This window comes from Coenobita brevimanus, chromosome 65 (assembly GCF_032717465.1).
Source record: "Coenobita brevimanus isolate Jiangsu-jjx chromosome 65, ASM3271746v2, whole genome shotgun sequence".
NCBI classification, from domain to species: domain Eukaryota; kingdom Metazoa; phylum Arthropoda; class Malacostraca; order Decapoda; family Coenobitidae; genus Coenobita; species Coenobita brevimanus.
In genome coordinates, this window is record NC_137018.1 from 38,200,831 (window position 1) to 38,220,272 (window position 19,442).

At 42.7% G+C, this 19,442-nt stretch overlaps 1 protein-coding gene across 1 annotated transcript in view; it reads right to left on the reverse strand.

Moving 5' to 3' along the window:
* Positions 1-19,442, reverse strand: part of LOC145405068 (uncharacterized) — a 457,223-nt gene that overhangs the window by 89,274 nt on the left and 348,507 nt on the right. The window lies entirely within an intron of this gene.

Below are 19,442 nucleotides of genomic sequence, written 5' to 3' on the forward strand. Positions count from 1 at the left end.
TATGAGAGCATGCTGGCCTACTCTCTGTGTAAATGAATGCACTGAAAATGTTCAGAAAAGGGAGATGGTCAGGATCAAGTCCTGAGGGCTGGTGAAACGGGAGCTCCAGCTCTCCCTATCACCAGCTTGCCATCAACCTCGGGAGTACTGCCCTGTGGAAAAGGGAGAAGGCAGGGCTGAAGTGATATATATGAAATTAGAAACTGGAGAGAATGTTAAGAGAGATATGGCGGTAGTGTATGTTCCCCCAAAGACGAGAGCATGGAAGGATGATGAATACCATGAGATGTTGTCAGATATGGCTAGCTACTTGCAAAAAATAATTGAGAAAAGCAATAATATAATTTTGGTGGGTGACTTTAATTGTAAAGAGGTGAACTGGGAGGAATGGTACTCGGGAGGCGGCGAGGATTCGTGGGGTACTATGTTATTAAATATAATAATGAATAATGTGATGACGCAGTGGGTCAAAGAAGAGACACGGTTTCGAGGTGAGGACACACCAGCAAGGTTAGATTTACTGTTCACCAAAGAACCCGATGTAATAGAATCATTGGAATATCTCTGTCCTTTGGGAAAAAGTGATCACGTGGTCATTGAGTTCCAGATGTTAATAGGAAACGTCGAGCCAAGAGATGAGCTTCATAGACAGGGAAGATACAACTTTGGCAAAGCAAATTTTACAGGATTGAGAAACTTTTTTGAAAATGCGGATTAGAGAAAATTCAGAGAAACAAGAGAGATACAGAGGAAGTGGGATATCTTTCTAGACCTCTATAATTTGGGAGTGGAAAAATTTGTACCAAGAGTAAGAGGGAAAGAAAACAGGAAAAAGGAGTGGTTTAATAGAAGGTGTATGATAGCAAAAAAAGAGAGAGATAAGGCGTGGAACAATTGGAGAAAGAGAGGTAACGACAGAACAAAGGAAGAATATAAAAGAACAAGAAACGAATACACAAGAATACGTAGGGAAGAAGAAAGGAATTTTGAAAAAGGTATAATTGACAAATGCAAGGATGAACCCAAACTGTTTTATAGATTTGTTAATGGCAAACTGAAACAAAAGGAAGGAATCACCAAGCTGAAAGTAGATGGAGAGGTCTTTAAGGATGCGGCAATGCAAGCAGAAATAATGAACAAACGTTTCCAGTCAGTTTTCACTAAAGAAATGGAGCTTGTGGAAGGGGAGGGAGTGATTAGAAATGTTCCGGTGATGAAAGATATAAAAATGGAGGTACAGGAAGTGTATAAATTACTGGAAACTCAAGATGTAAGGAAAGCCCCAGGACCTGATGGAATTTCTAATTGGGTACTGAAGGAATGCAGAGAACAACTGGCGGATAAAATTCACAGCTTAATTGTATGCTCACTGGAAGAGGGGAAAGTGCCACAAGAATGGAAGAGGGCAAATGTGGTACCAATTTACAAGGGAGGAAACAGGGAAGAACCCCTGAATTATAGACCAGTGTCTCTAACCAGCATGGTCGCAAAATTGTGTGAGAGAATCCTGAAAGACAGATGGATAAAATATCTGGAAGAGATGAATATTTTGGCTGAATGTCAGTTTGGATTCAGAAGTGGAAGGTCATGTGTTTCAAACTTGTTGAGCTTTTACTCAAGAGCGATTGATGTGGTACAGGAGAGAGATGGTTGGGTGGATTGTGTGTACTTAGACTTAGAAAAGGCCTTTGACAAGGTACCTCATAAGAGACTAATGTGGAAACTAGAATATATAGGAGGACTAAAGGGGAAACTTCTGGAATGGATGAGAGACTTTTTGAGAGACAGACAAATGAGGACAGTAATAAAGGAAAAGATGTCTGGATGGAGGGAAGTAACAAGTGGAGTCCCTCAAGGCTCAGTGTTGGCGCCAGTAATGTTCCTGATTTACGTAAATGATATGGTAGATGGAGTGAACAGTTATGCGAGTCTGTTTGCTGATGATGTAAAGATCTTGAGGAAGATAGAGGTTGAGGAGGATTGTAAAATACTGCAGGAGGATTTGGATAGGATACACAATTGGAGCCGGACGTGGGAAATGAAATTTAATGTAAAGAAATGTAAAATATTGGAAATGGATAAAAGTACCAGGAGACCATCACTGAATTATTTTTTGGGTAATGAATTAATCACAAAAAGGAGAGAAGAGAAAGATTTGGGAGTGCTGGTCCAAGATAGTTTTGTCACCAGAAAAGCACATTAACAAGATAGTTGGAGAGACTTATAAGCTCTTGACTAACATAAGAATAGCATTTCATTATATGGATGAGGAAATGATGAAAAAAATTGATAGTGGCCATGATCCACCCCAGGTTAGAATATGCAGCGGTAGTGTGGTGCCCACACAAAAAGAAAGATATAAATAAGATTGAGAGAATACAAAGAACAGCAACCAAGATGGTCCGCAGTCTGACAGACCTGTCATACAGAGAGAGGCTGGAAAAACTGGATTTGCCTTCGTTAGAGGAAAGGAGAAAGAGGGGAGACATGATTGCAGTGTTCAGGACCATGGTGGGAGTAGATAAAATTGACAAAGAAGATCTGTTTGTATGGGATAAGAGAGCAACAAGAGGACATGAAATGAAATTGAAAAAGTCAAGCTGCTTGAAGGATATCAAGAAATATAGCTTTCCTTACAGAAGTATAGACTTATGGAATAGCCTGGACAAAGAGATCGTCCAGTCTAAAAACTTAAACGAGTTTAAAGTTAAATTCGACTTATTGAGAAGCAGCGACGGAAACCCACGAGCATAGTACATTCCGTGTATATCACAATTAGGTATATTCTTAAATATTTGGAACGACTTAGACAAAGAGGTGGTGCATGAGAAAAACATTCATGTGTGTAAAGGTAGACTTGATAAATGTGGATATGGAGACAGGATAACACGAGCATTGCTCAGTTCCTGTATACTACAAATAGGTAAATACAAATAGGTAAATACATACCCCCGATGAGCTGGTCTAAACCGGTTTTCTACCTTTCTTTCTCTGTCTCTCTCTCTCGTAAATAATATGAAGTACAGACGGCCCTCCACATTCGCAGATTCAACACTTGCGGGTCTCGAAGATTTGCGGATTGCCGCTCTGTGGAGCCAAGATTCTGTTCACGGCTGTAAAGTTTAGGAGTGTGGACGCATGCGAGTCATTGCGCCAAACCAGGCCCGCATCAAACCACCGCGCTCCAGTGCTCCTCTGTCTCTCCCTCAGTCTGTGTCCTGCCACTGTCACGGTCGCAGTACTTCACTGCCTCTACGCTACCACGCCAGACCTCCCATAATTTCATTATTGTGCCCAATAATTGTGCTCTCACGATGCATCATCCTCTATACCTCTGAGGGCAATATTGACGATCCACCACCACTCAACGATAACGCTAGCGGTGGGGATGAGGTGGAGTTTACACACATGTAGATTCCTTGTGCCATGCATTTACGCTCCACATCATCTCATCCAGTCATCCGTCATCGGTAACTGCATGGCTAATCATCTTCAGTGTCATCGATGTCATGTTCATCATCATCATCATCACAAGTCATCAGAGTTCGTCCGCCAAAACTTCAGGGACAGTGGTGAGTTAACTCTGAATTTAATGGGTGTGGTTGTAAGAAGTTGGGATAAGTATGTAGCGAAAGTGGATGTATGTGGATTAACTGAAACTAAATGGAGAGGAGAGTGTGTGAGAGAATGGGAGTATGGATGGGGTACATGTGCAGGAGTAGGTGAGAATTAGAGGGCAAAAGAAGGAGTGTGTATTGTTTTCAGTAACAGATGGAAGGAGCATATAAAAGAGTATAGATCAGTTGGCTCAAGGATTATGTGGGTAAGATTGGAAGTTGGACTACAAATGTGGGCAGTTGTGTGCATGTATGTGCCAATGCAAGATTGTGCAAGCAGAGTGAGAGAAGAGTTCTGGACAAATGTGGAAGTGTGCATGGAAAAGCTGATTTCATGTAAACCAGGAAAGCATTTACAACGCTGGGTGGTAACCTTATAACCAACTGACACGTGTTCCCTACGTGACAGCAAGTGGGTTGGCGGAGGGTTAGTGCCCTTCTCCAGAAAACAGCTAACTAAAAATACGAACAAGAAGCCTCAGACCAGGACTGACTAAAAGATGACGACTAAGGACCGAAACAAGGACATGATACGGATAGCAGTGTGGAATGTAAGGGGTGCAAATGATGAGGTGAAAGAGAGAAAGATTGTCCAGGTGCTTGAGGGTGCGAAAGTGGATGTATCAGGGTCGGCATTAAACCCCCCCACCCCCCACCCCCCACCCCAAAAAAAAAAAAAACAGCTTGTGTTTTTCTTTTCTATTTTTTATGAGATTTTATTTAATATAGTTAAATTTTACGTACAAAAATGTAGGTTTACATAATATTGATAAATGAGGTCTACATACATATACATTTAAATTTTAAAACCCATTAAGATCTTATTGTTTGGTTGCAGTGTTTGCAGGCTGTTTTCTGTTTATAATTTTCTAACATATCAACCTCATCCCTTTCTGTTGCCTTTTTTCTGCCGCTACCAGCAGGCATTTTGTTGCTGTCGTCCTCTCACTGCCAAGGAGAAACTGAGACTGAGACACTGAGTACTGAGTCAGGAGTAGTCAAGCCTACCTCACCCATCCATTTCCTGTACAGTACAAGTTAACAGAGGCTTTGTCCAACCGGACCACCTCGTAACAAAAACTATGTCGTAAACAAGTGTCTGTTCTTCAGATAACACTTAAAGCCTTCTGTTTTGCTCTAAATTACTTTTTAATTGCTTATTTTAACTGATTTACATATAAGTACGAGGAATAAGAAAAGAACAAAACCCCAATAAAACCCCCCAAAACCCAGTGGGTTGGGTAAAAAAAAAAAAAAAAGGAGGGGGTTTCCAACCCTGGGATGTATGTGGATTAACTGAAATTAAATGGAGAGGAGTGTGTGTGAGAGAATGGGAGTATGGATGGGGTACATGTGCAGGAGTAGGTGAGAATTAGAGGGCAAAATAAGGAGTATGTATTGTTGTGAGTAACAGATGGAAGGAGAATATAAGAGAGTATGGATCAGTTGGCTCAAGGATTGTGTGAGTAAGATTGAAAGTTGGACTACAAATGTGGGCAATTGTCTGTGTGTGTGTGTGCGCCAGTGCAAGATTGTGCAAGCAGAGTGAGAGAAGAGTTCTGGACAAATCTGGAAGTGTGCATGGAAAAGTTTGAAAGGAATGGGAGAGTGTTTTTGATTGGTGATATGAATGGTAAAGTAGGGAATGTGAAGGTGGATGGAGTAGTTGGTGAGTGGGGTGTGCCTGCTGAGATAGATAAGAATGGCAGTGGTTTAGTGGACATTTGTGCCGGGAGGGGGTTGGTGATAGCCAATAGTTCTTCAGGCACAAAATGATCCACAGGTATATATGGCGAGTGATGAGAAGGGTGGGTGGTGAACTGAAGGAAAGGAAGGCAATCACTGATTATGTGTGTGTGAATGAAAGGATGCGAAGATGTGTAATGGATGCAAAAGCATATAGAGGTTTGGGGAGTGGACTTTCTGACCACCACTTGGTGGTGGTCAGAATCAAGGTCCAAGTAAAATGGAGAAATAGAAGAAGGGAAGGACAAGGGGAAGGACAAGAGGAAGGAGTAGTTGCAAGGAGGGTGGAAAGGTTACAAGAAGATGAGAAAAAGGCAGAATGTAAGAGAGAAGTGGAGGAACGATTGGGTAAATATGAATTGGAACAGATGGGGGACGTGGAAGGTATGTGCAAGATATTCACGGAAGAAATATGTCCAGCATGTGAGGTGGTGTGTGGGGTGAAGCGAAGACGAAAAGGGGTGCAAGGAACAGCATGGTGGAATGAGGAGGTGAGACAGGCTGTGGCACAAAAGAAGAAAGCATATAATGAATGGATGAGAAATAGGGGCTTGGAAGTTGTTGAGAGATGGAAGAGAGAGTTATATGTAGAAAGAAAGAGAGAGGTGAAAAGATTAGTGAGACAGAGTAAGAAGAGAGTGGATGAGGAATTTGGAAGGAATTTGAGTGTAAAGTGGAGGGACTGTAAGAAAATGTTCCTGAAAGAGGTAAAGAGAGTTAAACAGGGTGGCAATGAAGTTAGCAGAGGAGTGAAAGATAAAAATGGTGGATTATTAGTGGAGAAGGGAGAAAGAGTGAGCAGATGAAGAGAGCACTTTAAGGAATTGTTGAACATAGAGAGTGAAAGTAATGCAAGTATAAGTGGCTGGGGAATGGCTGGTAGAAGGAAGAAATCAGAAGGATTGAATTTGTGGAAGCAATGAAGAAAGTCAAACTGGGGAAAGCCCCAGGAATTGATGGAGTGTGTGATGAAATGCAGAAGCATGAGGGAGAGATAGTAGTAGAATGGATGAGGAAGATGTGAAGGTTGGCCTGGGAGGAAGGTAAAGTCCCTGAGGATTGGAAGTCAGGTATAATTATTCCCATGTACAAAGGGAAAGGGGAAAAAGAAGTGTGTGGTAATCATAGGGGCATTTGTCTTATTGTAATAGGAAAAGCATATGGTAGGGTACTTATTGACAGGGAAATAACAGAGGAATTAATTGGAGAAGAACAGGGAGGCTTTAGGAAGGGAAGAGGTTATATGGATCAGAGATTCATTTTTATATCTTTAGTGGAAAAATTTCTAGAGGGGGAAGAAGTTGTATGCGGCCTTCATGGATTTGAAGAAAGCATATGACAAGGTGGATTGACAAGGATTGTGGAAAGTATTAAGAATATATGGAGTAGATGGGAAGTTGTTGAATGCTGTGAAGAGTGTGTATGAGGGTGCAAAGGCTGCAGTGCTTGTGGATAGTGAACTAAGTGAATTTTTCTCTTTGAAGGTTGGGTTGAAACAGGGATGTGTCATGTCTCTGTGGTTGTCCAGTCTGTACATGGATGGGGTTATAACAGAGATACAAGGTAGGGCAGTGGATGTTGGAGTGGCACTAGTGAGAGAGAGGGCAGTGTTTGGAAACTCCCTGTACTGTTGTTTGCAAATGGTACCGTGTTGTTAGGTGAAGACGAAGGGGAGCTGCAATGCATGGTGGATGAGTTTGGGAGAGTGTGTAAGAAATGGAATCTAAAGGTGAATTTAGGGAAGAGTAAATTTATGTTCTTTGAGAGAAGTGAAGTCAGTGAATGTACAGTGAGGTTGGATGATGAGGAAATGGAAAATGTGAGTACATTTAAGTACTTGGGTAGTGTGATGAGTAAGGATGGAAGTTTGGAGGGTGAAGTGCTTGAAAGGGTACAATAAGGAAGAAAGGTTGCTGGTTCCTTGAAAGCAGTGATAAGAAAAAGGGAACTGGGCATGGAAGTGAAAAAGTTACTACATGACAGAATTGTGATATCAACTCTAACGTATTGAAGTGAAGCTTGGACGTTGCTGGAGGGACACAAGTCAAGAGTGAGAGCAGTGGAAATGAGTTATTTGAGAGGAGCCTGTGGAGTCACATGGAGAGACAGACAAATGAGGATGTAAAGGAGTATTGTGGTGTGGATGTGGATGTGATAGGAAGCGTTAAGAGAAACACATTGAGGTGGTTTGGCCATGTGGAGAGGATGGAGAGTGAGAGACTGATGAGGAGAGTGTATGTGAGTGGGATGGAGGGGGAGAGAGGGAGGGGGAGGCCGAGGATGAGATGGAAGGATGGAGTGGAGAGGTATATGAGAGAGGGGGGTGTGAGTTGGAAGCAGAGCAGTGAAATGGGCAGGGACAGGGCGACGTGGAGGCGATTTGTTTGTGGCCACCGTGTATGGGATTAAGGCGTCTGGCAATAGATAGAGATAGATGTAGCTGATGACTTGTCCACATTCACTTGGATGTGTGTGAGATGCACACAGTCGCAGGAGTCTGTGGAAGTCACCAAGTACATATTTACCCCAACTTAGTACAGCCATACTCAATCCAAACATATTTGTTATTAAACTTTTTTATATAGTTGGTCTGTTAATATTTGTGATATTTTATGCTGCTTTCAGGTCTCAGATTAGGTTTATTAGGTACAGTATGTGCACACTTGCTCCAAGGGGGTGATTTGCACCTGTAGAGGCCTTTGCTGCAGGGCGCACCAAACATTCACTTAAATTCCACATTTGCGGGGGTCTGTGTCCCCTAACCCCCCCGAATGTGGAGGGTAACCTGTAATACGCACCCAGATTGCACTGAAATCTTACGAGAGTGGCTGAAAGTGTTATTTTATATTGTGAATTATTGTGATAAAATACAAGTGATTTAGTGATATTTTTGCGATAATCAGTGAAGTCATATGTTAAGTGCATTAGTTAGCTAACATTTTTGCGGCTGCAGACTGTGCAGCTATGCTATGAAATGGCTTATGAGAATTATACCAATGTTTTATAAAAGTAAGTGGTAAAAGTCTTTCATGAAGTTTTTAATAATGATTCCGCACATCACTACTGTTTCGCTAAAGTCTAGTGTAAACGCTGTGGAATATTGTAATAAAATTATACGAGACTGGCTAGACGTATTTTTTAATTTTTTTTATTATTCTAATTATTGTGATGAGGTAATGTGGCAGCAACCCTATTTTGCACGGAAAAAATCTTGTAGTTTGGTGGAAATTTCCGTCTCGCTGGGGTATTTCCCGCGTCAGACGGTCAAAACACACCTTGTATTCTCTCAAATTGTTCTCCGGGCTGGGAGTACCTATGGACATGCAGTTTAATGCAAACAATAGTAGAAAGATTGATGTTTCTCTGATAAAAATTGTAGCTCTTAAGCTTAAGGATAAGTGGGTTAAAACTCCATTTTTTCCCTATTTCTCCACACTGAGCACATACAGTAGGTTGTCATGGCCACTGCAGCCAAAGGGTTAAGGCATCTACAGCAGCCAAGATTCAGCTGATCTGCATCATGGAGAGCTCTCCTGGTGTTTCTGGCGTTGCTGGCATCGGTGTAACTTCCTCTTGTCTTACCTCCTGTAATGTGTCCTCGATAGATGCTGCAGTAATCACATCTGTTGTAGTGGCTTCACCAGCATTGTTAATTTCAGATGCTGTGGATATTAAGAGACAGCTCGCAATATTTGGGAGTTGTGCTATATATATGCATCACATGAAAAGAGAAAGTAGATGTAAATGAGTTTATAACCTATGGGGAAGCAACAAAGGACACTAGAAAACTGTAGAAAAAGAGATGTAATAAAGATGTTAGGAAATTCAGTTTCCCAAATAGAGGAATTGATCAGTGGAATGCACTACTGGATGAAATAGTGTGTGCCAAAACAGTTAATAAATTTAATGACATGATAAAAATGGTTCAAAACTCATGACAGTACAAGCTTGACTCATTTCAGTAAAAATACAATTAGGTAAGAACACACACACACACGCACGCACGACGCACATACACACGCACGCACGACGCACATACACACGCACGCACGCATGCGCGCACACACACGCGCGCACACACACGCGCACACACACACACACACGCGCACACACACACACATGCGCGCACACACACGTGCACACACACACACACACACACACACACACACACACACACAAGGAGGATGTCCGTCACCTCGCTCTGCGCTGGTCACCTTTGGCTGCAATTGGCCACACCTAAATAGTATCTTTATATGAGTCAAGCTCTGTAGCAGGTTAAATTAAGTGATGTTCTAATGTAGTAAAGCAAATATATGCAAAAGTGTTGCCCAAATAATAAAATCCCGAATATCCGATGTAATACAGCCAAAGGCATGTCCGGAAAGTGGGATCGTCTGGATACTGGGACCCAGCCTCCTGGACTGGTACTTATGGACCCTAACCCAGCCTAACTCAGAAAACCACCTACATAACTCCCTACCGGACATGCATAGCACCTATTTAAGACCCAATTCACACAAATAAGAGACAGAAAGCATGAAATAAATGAAAAGGGAACCAGAAAATGAGGTTTTAGAGGTGAGTATGGAAAATATTTAGTATTCAGGGTACTGGGACCCAGCCTCCTGGACTAGTACTTATGGACTCTAACTTAGCCTAACTCAGAAAACCACCTATATAACTCCCTACTGGACATGCATAGCACCTACAGTAAGGCCTCACTATAATGGACTAATTGGGGCCCAAACCATTCCGAAAAATGCGAAATTCCGATAAAAGCGACATCCGGACTTTCCCCTGCTAATCCGGACTTTTACCAATATATCAGACATTAGTCTGGATTGCATGAATGGTTTTTAAACTGTTTTTACTACCATTTCTGTACTTTACTGTGTTATAACTTCACAACATTAATCAAATGGTATAAGATATACAATAATACTGTACTATACTCTGATAAACATGTCTTTTATTTACCTTATTGTGGGGAACATAGCTGAAGTGGTCAGGCGGTCCAGACCGCTTCTGGCTTTATCGGACTTTTTCCGATATATAGGAATTTAGTCTGGTAGCTCCTTGAGTCGTATAAAGCGAATTCCGGTCTATTGAAGTCCGTTATATTAAGGTGTTACTGTATTTAAGACCCTATTCACACAAATAAGGGACAGGAAGCATGAAATGAATGAAAAGGAGCCAGAGAATGAAGATTTAGAGGTATGGAAAATATTTAGCAGTATTCAGGGTACTTACAACAAGTCTGTGGCCATCGCGATGAATAACCTGCCTCCTCTCAGACTATGACAGTAATAAGGTGCACCTGAAGCACCTGCAGTAATCCAATGTTGCATTGCATTTAATCCTTTGCACTCAGAATTCTAATTTCTTAACACTGCGCATTCTTTTCTCACTTGCACTCTACTTGAAAATCACCACTGTTGCACTGTGCACTTAAGCCTTTGCACTCAGAATTCTAATTTCTTAACACTGCGCATTCTTTTCTCACTTGCACTCTACTTGAAAATCACCACTGTTGCACTGTGCACTTAAGCCTTTGCACTCTGAATTCTAATTTCTTAACACTGCACATTGTTTTTTTTACTTGCTCTTGCACATGAAACCTACAGTGTGCAGTAGCTCTCTGCACTTAAATCTTTGCACTGTGAATTCAAATTTCTTAACACTGTACATTGTTCTTTACACTGCACAACACTGTAAATTCCCGTGTGGTCTAATAGCGAGTTTTGGCTGTTTATTCACTGTCAGAGTCCAAAAGTAGGTATTGCAGGTGGCCAAGGGATGCGTCGCTGGGACATGGTGATGGACTAACCACTGCAGATGACTCTGAAGACAGGCGCAAACTCATCTCCAGCGGCGACTCCACTGTGTGGTTGATGTGCTGGGCTGTGGGTCGGAGGTGGAAGGCCTGTCTTGGGGAGGCAGTGGTGTGGAGCTAGGGCTGGGCAAGGCGGGCATCACGGGCCTGAAGAAACTGTCAGTGGTTGATTGATGTAAAGAACAGCGATTCTGGCAATTGATGATGCGCTGCCTGAAAGTGCACACTTCCTTCACAAGTCCCAGGGGCCCCATCTCCCTGTCACAATCCGGATGTTCTAAGTAGTCAAGAATGAACTCGATGTGCTCCCAGAGTGTGCTCAGCTTGGGGATGGCACGCTGAGAGGAGTCTGCATCAACATCGCTGTCCTCGTCGGAATCTTCAAGTTAAGTACTTGTACCGGCAACTGAAGATGCAGTCTCGATATCAGACATGATCTGATACCCAGTATCGCCCTCGTTGTCATCCAGCCACTCACAAACTTCGTCCACATCAATGTCGTCACCAGCCGCACGAAGACGTGCATGGAAGTCATCCATGTCAAAACCTAGAAAGTCGTGCACCACATTGGCTTCGAGAGGCAGACGAGATTAACCATTTTCTAGAGTCTTGACAGAGACTTCCCTCCATGCATTGGTCCAGTGGTTAATGGCTGACTTGGTGTTGTAGCAGCAAATGTTTTGCACAGTCCGCTGGCCTCGGGTGTCCCGTCTCTCCCTGCGCTCGTCCTCATCCCCGAGAACAACCATCGCCTCGTCCAGGAACTTCTGACACTACGGTCTATTCATTGCCATGATCATTCCTTGGTCCGGTGGTTGGATGAGAGCAGTCATATGAGGTGGCAAAAACACGCACCTAATGTGGCCATTCTCAGCCACCAACTCCTTGTTGGACGGATGCGCAGGTGCATTGTCCAAAAGGAGGGCCTTTACCTGGTCATGTGGGATTCTCAGTGTGTTTGTCTGGTAATGGGTGACCTTCTTGATGAAGTGCTGATGAAACCAGTCTTTGAAGATCTTGGCTGTGAACCAAGCCTTCACGGAATGGTACCACATGACAGGAAGGACATCCATCACCCCACAAAGACACCGAGGCTGCTTTGCACAGCCAACAATAACGGGCTTGAGTCAGTGCATGCCGTTAGCATTGGTGCAACACAAAGAAGATATCCGTTGCTTCGAGAGCTTGCAGCCAGGTACACGCTTGTCCATCTCCTCTGCTAGAGTGTTCGTTGGCAGCAAGCAATAGAATAGACCAGTTTCATCAACATTGCAGACTTGACCAAGAGTGAGGCCCTCCCTGTCGATCAAACCCTTCACCTTGTGCTGAAACTCCTCCATTCCCTCCATGTTGGTGTCCAGAGCTTCTCCATAGGCCTTACGGTTGGAAAGGCCATTCAGTAACTTGAAAGCGAAGAGCCAACCCTCAGATGCCTTGAAGTCGGGGGTGTTGTGTAACCTTGCGAACATCTCGGTGGCAGCCTTCAACTCTGTACCATGCACCAGCACACCAGCAGCACGATGTTGTCAGTACCAAATCAGTGTAGAGTGGTCGATTTCTGCAAACCGGGGAGTGTACATAACCTTCGGCTCCACGTTGCGATTGGTCTTCAATGCGAAGTCAGCCGTGTACTTGGTGAGCATGTCCAGGGATTTCTTAATATCAAAGAAGGTTGAGCTTGCCAGGTTGAATTCACGGAAGGTGTGTGACGTCGACCATCCTGCGTCCACCTTCTCTAATATCTCCTTTTTCTTCTTCAGAGTCAGAACCACTCGTTCCCTCCTCTCAGGTGGCAGGGCCATCATCACGCACACGAGGAAGAGGCAGCAGAGGAACAACAGGGCCTGCAGGAGGTAGGGCACCACCACAAAAGCGAGCACATGGGCGGCCATGGTGAGGAGCGTGCACTCACAACGACAGATAGGCAGGAAATGGGGAGGAGGCAGTGTCACCCTACCGGACGTCAGTGGAATTATGTGGCAAAACACAGCTGGTCCGCACCATGCGCCAGGTTCGAATTACGGATGAAAAAAAAAGAAAATCGGCTTTTTTTCGGCTTTTTTACGTTTTTTGGTCATTTTTGGGTTCTGAAGGCCCGGGCCCAAAATTTCCAAACATTGGGAAATCCGGATTCTGAGCGTCCGAATATTAAAGAGGTTATGGTACATCCAGTTAGTGCAAGAATCCGGTGAAATGGATCATCAGCTGGGTGTCATCTGTCACCAGGCGGGTAGCAGGGATATGCAAACTTGTAAGTAGAAGTTATCTTTCTAAGTGAAAATTACTGTAAGAGGAGCACAAACTTTAGTAAAGTGAATATGGAAGGAGTTAAAAAAAGGGATAAGGACAGGATGATGATTTTTACCCAGAACTGGTTGAAATGGAAACATATAATAAATTAAGGGAGAAAATGAGTAAACTGAAGAAAACTTTTCAAAGTGAAATAGATGAAATTAAGAAGGAATAATGCATGCCGAAGGAAGATAATTAAAAATTTGTAAAGGAATTAAACAAATAAGACACAACAATAAATGAGCTTTCAGTTGAGGTAGTTTCACATATAAGGAAGACTAGTGAAATGGCGAGTATGGTTGCCAACCATGAGAGTATTATGGAGGAGTTCAGAAATGATACATAGACAATTAGGCAGGCAAGCAATCTACTAGACCAAAGCATTGATATTGAAGAGAAGATAACCCAGGTAAATGAAATGATGAGAAAGCTGCAAAGATGAAGTACTGTAGATACTACGTATGCAGAAATGGTCAAAGTAAGGAAAGACTTAGAAACAGCCATCAAAGAAAAAAGCATCAGAAAGGTAGTGAAAATCGTTAAAAATAACCCAAAACTGGTCAGAGATTCAGCAGATATCAACAAAATCTATAGTAATCACTGGTATAAATGAAGAAGAAATAAAAAACAAAATATCGAGAGACAAAAAGGAGATGGTAAATATAATGAACGTATTGAAGGAAGTATCGGAGGATTGATTGATTGATTGATTGCAAATAATTAAAATCTGGCGGCACAACTGCCAGGGTCATATGCAGCCGGACGACAAAGTAAAACGCACAGCAAAATAAAAAGTGCATATTCAAATTAAAGTTAATATCTGGTAGTAGGAACAAAACACTGAAAAATAATAAAAGAATAGTTTATAAAATATCAAGTACTTATAAAAGTGGAAGGAGGCCCGCCTCCTGAAGAAAACTAAAAACGTCACTAAAATCGCTAGAGGCTTCGCCAAGCATTGAGGACAAACAATAGGCACCATCTGCCCCCATATGCCTATGGAGGAATCTCTGACGTAGGTCCCCCAGACTCGGACAGTCGACCAGCAAGTGACGGACAGTAAGGGGAACAAGACAGTCATCACAGTACGGTTGAGATTCACCATTCATCAGGAACCCATGTGTAAGCCGCGAATGCCCAATGCGAAGCCTAGCAAGAGCCACCTCCAATCGCTGAGACATAGAGGGAAGAGCCTTTGGCACAACCACTCTCTGAAAGATTTCTTTTAGTTTATTGTGAGAAACAACATCCCAGTGTCTCTGCCAACACGTATGAATTGCGTACCGCAAGTAAGGTGTTACATCTGAAGCAGGAAGTGGGTAGTCGGTTGGAGGCTGTTGAGAAGATGCAGCTTTAGCTAAAGTATCTACCCTCTCATTGCCCACCACACCAACATGTGCGGGTACCCAACAGAAGTCTACATGGTGGCCACGACGGCCAGGAAGAAAAAGCCACCCTAAAATTGATAAAACCAATGGATGGGATACATTAAAAGACTCCAGTGCAGACAAAGCACTACACGAGTCACTAAAAATCACAAAAACGGATTGGGGGAGAGTAAAAATAATTTTAACAGCATATACAATTGCAGTCAGTTCCGCTGTATACACTGAAGTAATGCCGGGAAGGCTACCACCCCTACTAAAGGAAGGGAAGACAACACCAAATCCTACTCCAATATCAGAGTTAGACCCGTCAGTATAGACGGGGACAGAACCCTCATGAATGGAGGCACGTTCTAAAAAGAGGGAGAGGGACACATGAGAGGGAAGTGAGCCCTTTTTTTCAACAACAGACCTACAGAATGTCACACGAGGGAGCAGCCAAAAACCCACCCTTGAGATCCAATGAGGACAAATTGCCAGTCTCAGAACAGAGAGGGCTAACATAACAGACCAGACCCTGTAACCAAATGGCTTTGGGAAATTAGGACGGGTGTCAAAAGCAGAAGATCGGGAATCCTGGGAGACGATGGCACAAGAAACTGAGTTTGGAATGTGGTGAAGACGATACCAACACCTCATCCTTAGCAACTGGCGTCGCAAATCCAAGGGAGTACACCAGCATCCACCAATAAGCTTGGAATCGGGGATGATCTGAATGCCCCGGTTGCCAGACGCACACCAGCATGATGCACAGAATTTAACAACTGGAGATGTGCATCTGTTGCAGAGAAGTAGACCTCACACCCATATTCAAGTTTGGGAAGAATAAGAGACCTATGCAAGAGGAGGAGGGTCTGACAGTCAGCACCCCAAGAGGTATGAGCTAAGACCCTCAAAAGACTCAAAGCTTTAAGACAAGCCACCTTAACAGAACGAATATGAGGAACCCAGGTTAGTCGTCCATCAAACAAAAGACCCAGAAACCGCGTCTCTTCCACACAAGATATTCTCCTACCATAGAGATACAAGTCAGGGTCAGGGTGGACCCCTCGAAGACGACAAAAATGCATAGCCACTGTCTTTGTTAAAGAAAAATGGAAACCGTGAGTTTCTGCCCAGTCAGAAATTCGATTGAGAGCCAGCTGCAACTTCCTCTCTACCAGAGACATTCTAGACGAGGTCAAGGAAATCGAGAGGTCATTGACATATAGTGATCCTCGTACACCGTCAGGAAGTACACTAATGACACTGTTAATGGCTACAGCAAACAGAGTAACACTAAGGACACTCCCCTGTGGTACTCCGTCTTCTAGTGCTCGGGCAGTAGAAAGCACTCCTCCCACTCGCACCCTTAAAATTCGGTTAGGTAAAAACTGTTGAATAAAAATAGGCAAGCGTCCACAAAGACCAAACTCATGAAGAGAGAGTAAAATACCATGACGCCAGGCAGTATCATATGCCTTCTCCAGATCAAAGAAGACCGTGACCTGGTGTTGGTTAGTGACAGAAGATTCCAAGGACAGTAGTGCATCAGAGGTAGATCGCATTTTTCGAAAACCATACTGAGCAGAGGATAAGAAGTCACCTCTCTCTAAAAACCACACAAGCCTAACATTGACCATCTTTTCCAAAACTTTACATATACAAGACGTTAAAGAAATAGGCTGATAATTCGTCCCCTGTAAGTGGTCCTTACCTGGTTTGGGGATGGGGATAACTACAGCAACACCCCAACAAGCCGGAAACTCCCCAGAACACCAGATCTTATTAAACAGTGAAAGCAAAAACAACAGGGACTTATCAGACAGGTGGCATAAAAAGGCATAAGGAATATCATCATAACCAGGAGAGGAATCATGGCACTGCGACAGAGCCGCCTGGAGTTCAGAAATTGAAAATGGAACATTGTAAGGCTTTCCTCCAGAAGATGCAAAACTGAGACCACGAGACTCTAGGCGCCGATGGTGGCAAGCCGAAGGCGTATCTGCATCCTTCTTTGACACACTGGCAAAATGATCAGCAAGCAACTCTGCAACAGCAAATGGATCAGCCACAGTTCCACCTGCTGCAAATAAAACAGGAGGGGAGTGAACAGTAAATTTTCCTTACCTGGTTCCACACCTGTAATGCCACAAATTTAGTATTCATGTATATGTTTAGAGGTACTGTAATTTCTAAGTTAGATAGAGTGTAATCTGAATACTGGTCCATAAGGCTCCTGTTCTAAGTAGTAGTTCATGTGTTAATGATTGATATAGGGACAACTTTATTTTTATATGTATATATCTCTGTGTCTATGCATAGGTAGTGTAACTGGGAGTGTTGAGCTATGGGAGTTCACCCATCTGTAAGTAACGAATAACAGATGTGGGCAACATCCTCTTGCTTGTGATGCGTCGTTGCCAGGCACCAAGTTTAAACCTTAAACAGAATAATAATGGGTATGCAATTCTTTCCGTATCATTGTTGTGAAATGCTTACTAATGAAGCTGCTAGAATCCAAATATGTGAAATTAATGGTCAGAAAAGGCAAAGATAATGTAATTTGTGAGGATCAAGTAGTTCCGCTTGCCTTAGCCGTCACTAGATGGCATAAGCTACCCCAAACTCAGGGCGGGATGGTGGTAAATTCAGTATTTAACTGTAGTAAGGAATGAATCCCAAATTTTCCCCAATTCAATCAAAAGTCCTAACGTCATGTGTACTCTACTATATAAATAGTGAAGAGAATTAAAACCCATCATATCGCAAAAAAACAGTCTCATTTGACTAGCAGTAGCATCCCTATGTGCCCAGCTAAGCCGCATTGACTAACCAGACGTTGTGGGTAACAGACGTTGTTTCAGGTGAGCTGTACACATTCCTCCTTTCTCCCCCCTTACTTGTTTTAATTCTTACTTGTCGTGAACAATATGAAGTAATGTTGTTAAAAGCTTAACGTAGAGATTGGCTAACCAGACGTTGCGAGTAACAGACGTTGTTTCAGTCCACAGACACCGTGACTTTGGGGTTGCACAAGGCCATCATGTGATATTGCCCATAGACTTGGTGTACACACACACTTACACTACCCACAAATAGATTTATAACTGAATGTAGTAGCAATTGAATTATGAATCAATCAGGTGAACCTTTTTTTTTTATAGTAGATAATGTACAGAATTTTGAAAGTTACGGTAATGTGATCATGTAACGGAAAAGCGAATTTAACTCATCAACCGTTTTTTTTTTTCTCTTATTAATAGGTTAGAAATATTGGGAGTGTTAAAGTGAATTTAGTGGTTGTAAGGATATGTAATTTTGAATTGTTCCTCGAGCCTAAGCAAGCCCGAGTGATTAGGAAATATTAGAGAATTGTGTGATGAGTTTAGACTGGCCCGACGTAATAGTACATGAGTGAATATTTTTGGTTCGAGGCAGTGCCAGCCCGAAAAGACAGTCCATGTCATTGAATGTCCCAGTCTTGAGGCTATTGACGAGCCCAAGAATAACTGGTAATCGAGAATGAAATGTGATGAACTCAGAAGTCATTGTTAAATATTCAAATTGTTTCGCTTGGTAACAGTACTGTATTACTATCGCCCAAACTAGTACTTAATTTACAACTCTTTTCATATTATTAAAGGTCATGTAATTAAAAAAAAATGTCTGTTGTTGAACGAGTATAGAGTTATTAAAGTAAAGTATATGCAATTATGATATCCAACTAAGGGAATTTTGTCCTCTCACGCATGATTCACTCCCCTTCCAGTTCAAGATTCCTCCGCTTTGGGAATGACTAACACACATGGTACTAACTTATTCTTGACTCGGCTAAAAATACAAACGCTACCAAAAATATCCTTTATGCAATTAACCATTATCATTCAAAGTCGAAGTTGCCCCCCCCCCTTTGTTTTTGTTTTTTTTCTTTGGTGAATATTTTATCAATCATTGAGGGGAGACTAAGTTGAGTACCCTTTGTATTATCAACAAGTAAGTTAAACAGAACAAACCTGATAAATAATGATGGGATAAAATTCTCATCTTACACTGATGAACAACGGTGGGATAAAAAATCCTGGTGTTATACACCCGGGTGATGGAAGTCCTCGAATTGATGGAGGAAACATAATTCTTCCAGGATGAACGCCTGGCCTCCTTTAAAACCCGCCTCATATGAGCTTGTGCCCTCTGATACGCCACCAAATACTGAGGATTCCTACGGTGACGATGAAGTCGAGAGAAGGCGACTTGTTTGGCTCTCACTGCGGAACTACACTCAGAGTTCCACCAAGGAACTGGACGTTTAGGAAACTGACCCTTCGTTTTTGGAATAGATAACAGGGCTGCTGAGTGCAACACGGTATTGAAATATGACACAGCCTCAGTAAGACAGCCAAACTCGTTGAAAGAAAGGGAAATGGAACTTAATTCCCTGAAACTTGGCCAGTCAGCCTTATCCAGAAGCCAGCGAGGAAGACGTGGCTGAGGTCCACGAGCACTAGTAGTTAAAAGTAATGGAAAATGGTCGCTGCCATACAGGTCTGGCAACACATCCCCGGTAAAATCTAAAACAGCATCAGCTAA